The sequence below is a fragment of the Cryptomeria japonica genome, chromosome 10 (genome assembly GCF_030272615.1).
Source record: "Cryptomeria japonica chromosome 10, Sugi_1.0, whole genome shotgun sequence".
NCBI lineage: Eukaryota > Viridiplantae > Streptophyta > Pinopsida > Cupressales > Cupressaceae > Cryptomeria > Cryptomeria japonica.
The window spans coordinates 923,773,187-923,781,612 of NC_081414.1; positions in this window are offsets into that span (position 1 = coordinate 923,773,187).

An 8,426-nucleotide genomic window follows, 5' to 3' on the forward strand; every position below is an offset into this window, starting at 1 on the left:
TATGATCAATATCATCCATATATGCAACATGCACCTCCTCCAATGGGTACCTCAAACATAGGATATGGTCCAAGAAGTCGATCTCCACCTAAGAGCAATTTGGAGCAACAAATCAGGGACTTACAAAAGAAAATGGAGGACATAAATACACCGAAGCCAACATACACAATGAGAGACATATGTCCTTATCCATTTGAAAAGAGCATTCCAATGCCTCCTTTTCCTACACACTTTGTGACGCCTAAATTTGATAAGTATAGAGGAAAAGGGGATCCTAAGGCACACATAAGACAATTTTTCACAGCTTGCATTGAGGTACAAACAGAAGAGACATATTTGATGAGATTATTCCCACAAAGCTTAGGTGATCAAGCTATGGAATGGTTCTCCCAACTTCCACCTGGTATTAAGTCATGGGTTGACCTAGCAGAAGCATTTATTCAACATTTCTCCTACAATATAGAGACAGACATATCAGTCACTACTTTGTGCAACACCAAGCAAAAAGAGGGAGAATCTTTTGCATCATTTTTACAAAGATGGAGAAATCTAGCCAGCAGATGCTCTTGTGAGATTCCACAAAAACAAATGGTAGAGATGTTCACACAAAATGTTAACAAGGACATTGGCTATGATCTAAGGAAAGCTTGTTTGTCCACATTCAAGGATGTTATTGAAAAGGGCCTAGCAACAGAAAAGGTCTTAATTGAACAAGGAGTCATTAAGATATTCAAAGAAAACAAAGAGGACTTTAAAGGAAAAGACAAGCCAAGATTTTGGAATAAGAACAAGAATACAGTTAATGATGGTGTTGTTGATGCCAATATGGTGAGACCCAAATTCATCTTTTCTGGATTGAGTTCTACAAACAATCAAGTGAATACTCAAATAACTTCTAGACCACGAAGGAAGTACACTCCATTGGGAGAACCACTTGAATCAGTCTTCAAAAAGCTTGTGGCAAACAAAGTGATCATAGTTCCAGATTTTCTTCCATATGAACCAAAGGTCAAACCAAATTGGTGGAATGATGATGAGTATTGTGAATTTCATAAGAGCAAGGGTCATAAGACAAGAAATTGCCATCGACTGAAGAACATTGTGCAAGATCTCATTGATAGAGGTGACATTGAGATTGAGGGACATTCATCTAATCAAGAACATGAGATGTTTAAGGAACCATTCCCAAAGCATGACAAGGGAAAAGGTAAAGCCATAGATGATCAAGCCAACTATACTAGAGCACCTTACAACTATGACTCAACTATCAAACACATCTCGATGGACAATCATATCTCTACTATTACTATCAAGAACAAAAATCCTGAGAATCCTCCTCAGAGACCCAAGATTGTTCTAAGAGGTGTGGGATCTTCGTCTGAGTCTACCTCTGAATGTCATGTTACAACCTGTCGAGGCAAGATTACGTTGCCAGGTGCCTCCACTAAAAACACCGCTTCTTCATCAACCAAACCTGAGTATGACCTTGTAGAACAATTAGGAAAGACACCCGCGCTCATCTCCATCCTTGAGCTCTTACGCATATCCCCTGCTCATAAGGCTATTCTTGACAAAATCTTGAGAGACACTGCCATCCCTACTGATCTGAACGTGGACCAGTTTCAAGCCATGGTGGGATACCTTTCCATTCCACATTCCCTTACGTTCATAGAAGCCGATGACGCCTCTGTAAGTCAGCCACATAATGCACCTTTACACGTTGAAGCCTTTATACACAAACATCGAATAAAGCGAGTCCTGATAGATGGAGGAGCAGGTCTAAACATTTGTACATTGAGCACAATTAAACAATTGGGATATTCTGATAAAGCTGTGAATTCTACAAACAAAATCACCATCAAGGCATATGACGATGAAGAGCGTTCATCCAAAGGCACAATCACCCTACCTCTCAGAGTTGGGCCAGTTACAAAGGATGTGGTTTGTCAAATCCTTGATCTAGATCTCACATACAACATACTCTTGGGACGTCCATGGATTCATGAGATGAGCGCAGTCCCTTCTACATATCATCGATGTATCAAGTTTCCACACAATGGAGTTGAAGTGACCGTCAAAGCGAATCCAAATCCATTCATATATTGCAACAATCTACGATCTCGATTAGAAATAACAATACCAGTCAATCGAGAGGCTATTCCATCTTTAGCATATGTGGATCCAGAATCATTGAAAGCTTCTACATCAAAACAAGCAGAGATCAAAGAAAAGTTCAAGATTAAAGACATGGGATGTGGTGAGTATATCTTTCATGTTGATCAACTCCCACTATCTCCTAAGGTATTCAGTCAACAAGAAAAATCTATAAACAATTTACAAGGAATTGGGTGTGAACCACCTAGTGTTGTGGCTACTGAGTCTGAATGCAAATCTCCTCCAGTGGTGCAAGCAACTCTTGATATCAATAGTCCTAAGAGTGGTTCCCACAAAGAATCTATTGAGCGTATCGCCAACCCTCTGGAGAACTCACATAGCCTTACCTTTCATCCACTCATTCCATTTCCACTCCACTTCTAGACTTGGATCAACAAGAATTACAAAAGCCCTTACTCATTGGGGATCAAAAATCAAGCTTTGGAAAGAAAAATCTAAAAGTCAAAAATAAAGAAAAGTCCTTCAGTCCAAATCAAAATCAAAAGCTATTGGACTCTACAAAAATCAAATTCAAGGATAAAAATCTTATAAAAGAAAAAGAGCAAGAGTTTATCTCCCCTAATATCAAAATAACTGGGGGCAAAAGTTCTAAAATTTCAAGTCAAAAAGAATACTTGTTGATCCTAAGTCTCCATCATGCTATCTTACTTTCACTTCTTTTCACAATCATAAGCCTTCATCACTCATCCACTTGTTTCACACATCCATTCCCTTCTAGTGATACATCATGGACCTTTAATGGAGCTTCCTCGAAGGACTTTGCTATCAGTGATGCCCAAACTTCTTCAGGTGACACGCATACGGGCCTGTATAGTCCACACACTAGTAATTCCATCTCAGTTCCTTCATCAAGGAAGACATTCAATCAAGCTACACATCATTCAGTCAAGGAACAATGCAGCTACAATCATAAAGTCAAGCCTTGCACATTTGAGGTGGGTGCCTTGGTTCTCAGAGAAAATCCTAAAAATCAGCAAGACAGAGAGAAGAAGGACAAGTTTGAACCAAACTGGCTTGGTCCTTACATCATCATAGCAGTATATGGCTCTCGGGCATATCAGCTCTCAACTACAGAAGGTGAACCTTTGGAGGATCCTATCAACAACATGCACCTTCGCAGGTTTTACACATAGCTCTTCAGAATATCCTAATTCGAAATAACAAAAAAAATTATAAAACAAAAAAAATCGTTATTTCGTGAAAACCTGGCAAACAGGCGCCTTGTGACACAAAAAAATTGAAAAATTGAAAAAAGTAAAGAGAAATAATTTCGTCCAATGGTGAAAACCACTTCGGTGGCGCCCTGGGCAAGTACCATGGTGAAAACTGGGTCACCAGCGCCATGCGTAGAGACTTTGTTCCTCTCTCCTTCAGGATTCTCTTTCATCCTTTCACTTTGCACACACTCACAACCTATCCATCCATAATAAACTTGCCCATTCCCATCATGGCTTGTTATTGATCTACCCAAGATTGGTTAGCCATTTATAATAAAACATCCCTTTCCATCCATAATAAATCAGATCCTATCTGTGGCTAAGGCAAATTCCTACGTCTAGTGATGGGTGTGGAACTGAGGACATCACATGTTTCGAGGAGTACAGTTTCTTCCAGCTTCCTTCAGTCTATTCATGCACAATCCGCAATAAAGCAACATTTGCATCGCAGATCCGCAATAAAGTTTCATCTTCTTCGCAATAAAGTATCAGTTTCATGGATTCAGTCAGTTTCAGATGAGACACAGCAGCAACAATGGGCTTCAACAAAATCAAATCTTTCAACAGACTCAGACAACATTATGGTTCAGTGTTAATCTATCCCTTTTGTGAAAGTGAACATTGTGACCACAATCAAACATGACTTATACAAGTGACAAGAGACACTAAACTTGAGGACTACAGTGGATGTTAGTGTCGAGTCTTGGTTTTCTTTTGATTTCATCTTTTTGGTGACATGTCTTTTAGCTTTTCCAAGATGTCTCTGACTAGAGAATCTATCTCCATGATGTCTTTGACTAGAAAGGCGAGGATGGGGTATCGTCACCTATTTGCATTTGCTGTCTGTGGATTGTCTCTTAGTAATGCTATGACTTGTCCAAGGATATGAGGACACTGTGAGTCTAGTATGAACTGGGGCATTCCTTGTTTGTGACTGTCTTATCTCCATGCAAACAGGTACAATGACTTTCTGGGTCGAACATATGCCTCGATTGTCATAACCTATTTTGCCCTAATGAGCTCAATGATGATAACGCACAAGAAGCTCTTTCACTTTCATATCTTCTGTCTTCCATCCCCCTTTCTTGATTGACTTCCATCATCCTTCTCGAGTCCGCGTAGCCTGCTATCACACGACTGAGTATAATGACACACCAAAAACATTTGCATTTCATATAGTTATACCTGCATTTCCACATATAAGCATTTCACACATACATATAGATATCACAATTGCATCACATCCTGCACACAACACTTGTTAGCACAATTTACATTTGCATTATCATATTCATATGCATTACATACATTCACATTTGCATCATGCATCACATATAAAACATAAAAGAACAAAAATATTGCATTGCATCATATACATATTTGCATCCATATCATAAGCATACATTCTAAGAACATCTCATCACATAGGTACACATGCATATAGCTGCCGCAAAAATGAATCATCTCTCATATATAATCAAATGTGTCATGATACAATGATGTCAAAAGAATCATATGGCTACAAAATCACCCGCAGGTGTCTACAATACAAAAAAATGGTACAAATACTGATACAAGGGAGCCCTCTATGGCTATGATGAACTCCCTCCCTCGGAGCCGCCTGGCCTCGACGGAATCTGAGCTCTAGACGGACCCGCTCCAGGATCACCCTGCCTGTCTGGTGGTGGAGGAGGACCCATGACCCCACCACTCGATGCCTGTCTCCTCCGGCTCCCTCCCGTAGCCGTCGCTGTCCGCGATGGTCTATGGAAGCTCCTCGCCCGCTGATCTGCTGGCACGACACCATAATACAGGTCCCTCCAATAGGCGATCTCCTCTCCGGCTCGCAGCACATATGCGTAGCCTGCTCCTGCATCCTCCGCCGCCTGCCTCCCTGCTCTCAGCGCTGTCTCAGCCTCAGTATAGTGCTGGATAGCCTGATCCCTCTCTCGCTCAGTGTCCCTGAGCCTCGTCCTGAGTCGGTCTCTCTCCCTCTCCAACTCCTAGATCTCGTCTGCTTGGCCCTGATAGATCTCCCTCAGCTCTAGCAGCTCATCCTCCTCTGGGTCCCCACCCTCTACCTCTGCCTGTGGCTCTCCCTCTGTGGGTGCTTGTACCTATGCCTGTACTAGCACCTGTCCCTGCATCTGTCCCTGTCTCTGTCCCTGTGCCCTAGGACCCTGTGCTGCTGGTACCTGCAGGGGCACTCCACCGCGACCCCTCACCACCTGAGCCTGTCCCTCCTGTCCACCCTCCCTCCGAGGTGCCACCCTCCTCTCCCCAACTACTCCCCTCCGCCTCCGTCGGCCTCTGCCCCCATCGCCTCCACCACCATCATCATCATCTCCTCCTACCTCTCCCTCCAGTAGCTCTCCTAGATCTGTCAACCGTGGGAACAGATGCTCTGCCCAGTATGCCGAGTACTCTACATCCATACCTGCATCCTCAATCTCTGGCCACATATCCTAGGGTAGGGGCATCATCTCTGCCAGCTGTGTGATGGCTTGATCATATGATAATAATGGCCCGAACTGTGCCTGATCCCTCACTGTGCGGGCATACATACCCGAGCCTCGTGGCATCCTCTGGATCCTGCCAAACTGTCTGCCAACCCTATCCACTAGCTGTCTCTCCAGTATGTAAGGTGTCCGCCCAATCAAATATCTGCTCCTGAAGGTATAAGACAGCTCCACTGCATCATCCTCCCACTCCTCGCACCCCAGGTACGGCCTCCAGATGACTACATCAATGTCATCTATCACACGCCTCCAGTGCTCTAACCTGCCAATCCGAGGCTGTGAAGTAATCATATCATAAAGATGCACAAAGCTCCACCCCTGACCTCTGCCCCTGAAGTGTATCAGCCGTGTGATAGGCAGATGCTCGTATGCCCACACCTGTAGCAGTGTCACTCCACAACCCAGTCCCACTGATCCATGGTAGACAAACTGGTGAAGCTCATAATACAGATGTGCCAAGACACATGGACCCCATGCATACCTGGTGTGCTCAGTCACCAATATCTCCAGTGCTCCTCCCCAGCCCACTGCCAACCCCCGTGTCGCCCTGTCCGGACACAGGAACCCACTGATGGCTCCTCCGATCACAGCTGACAAGGCTAACCCTGTCGCAGTCATGGTATCCCATGCCACGTGCCCTGCTCTCATCTCTAGCCCGAGATCATGGAACACCCATCTCAAAGCCTCCTTGTCTCCGTCACGATCATATGGGATCAGCTCTCCATCGATCGGTATATGCAATATCCTGTAGACATCCTCGAGGGTCACTGTCATCTCCCCCATCGGCAAATGAAATGTGCATGTCTCGGAGTGCCATCTCTCCGCCAGCGCAGTCAGCAAACCCATGTTTGCCCGAAACTCAGGCACATATAATATGTGTCTCAATCCCATCTCCTCAATGGCAGCTCTGTCCTCAAATGATAACTCTGGTCGCAACCTCTGTGTGGATGGGAATCTCTCCCGTGACTCTAGCATAGGCAGATACTCCTGCAGTCAAACAATCAATCATGTCAGTTATCGTGACATTCACTGTTCATCACAAAATGCTACTTGCTATCTAAATGCATATGGTTATCTATCCTAGTGACACTCACTGTTCATCACAAAGTGTTGCTATCTATCCTAGTAGTGCTCCCTGTTCATCACAAAGTACTACGTGTGTGACATTCCCTGTTCATCACAAAGTGTTACTCACATTTAGCACTCCCTGTTCATCACAAAGTGCTGCTCATCCTTTGGGTACTCCCTGTTCATCACAAAGTACTCTATCTTGGTGCTCCCTGTTCATCACAAAGTGCCTTGATCTATCCTAGTCTTCCTAGAGGACCTGCTTGAGTGTATCCTCTCAGCAGCTTATCCAATCGACAGCGTATGTTCATCGCAGAACTGCCGATTTGACCTAGAAGACTAAAAACTTGCATTTTCTGACATAAACACACTTTAAACTCACAAACGCGCCTCTTGACTGCACAAGCGTGCTTACACAACGCAGACACGCCTGTTTGACATAAACGTGCCTAAATTACTCACAGACGCGACTTTGGAACATAAACGCCCCTACAGGACATAAACGCGCCCGCATCAAGCACAAACGCAGTTCCAGACACATACGTGCCTGGCACCGACACAGACGCGCCTGGCGGACACAGACGCGCCTGGCACCGACACAGACGCGGTTGCACGTTTTTGCACTTTTTTGTGCCCTATTCCTAAGCGCATTTATTGCTAAACTACCATGTATTAATGACAAAATTGAAATGCGTCAAAGTACGAGGAGGTTTGGTGGTACTTACCGGCTCTCCTGCCTCTGCTGGCCTCTGAAATCGTCGAACGCGGTCGAATCTGTGTACGAAGGCCATCGGTGCTGACTGCTGCTGCTCTTTTTCTTGCTCTGCACTGTGATCTCGTGAAGGTGTAGATGACAATGAGGATGTCTTTTGCCCGTGGTCTATCTTATAGCCTACCCTAGCCCTTGCCTTCATTTCCCGAGTCAGTATTCTTCATCCTGTGACTTTGTCACTTTATTCGGTCATTAAATTCTAGCCTTTCTTTCTTATCGAGAGATTGTCTGCAATCTTTTCAGACATTTTCATCCAATCTCTCGAGGGGGCATATCATTCCCATTCTGGGGCAACTCTGTATCAGTTCATCTTATCTTCTTTGAAACAACGCGACAAGCCGCATTGTCTCAAAGAGGGGCAAAATGTAGACACCCAAAATTGTCATGTTTAAATTAAATAAATATTTTGTTTATTTAATTATCTAAGCCTAATTCTTCTATTAATTAAATAAATCTTTATTTATTTAATTAATTCATTTATCCTCTTCTAGCCTTATTTCTCATTTAAATAAATACATTTATTTATTTAAATTATCCTTTTCCTAAATTAAATAAATATTTTTATTTATTTAATTATCCTACTTCTTCTATTTATTAAATAAATATTTATTTATTTAATTAATTCATTAGCTTTTTCTACCCATGACACATGTCATTCATCTCTTAATTCCTACA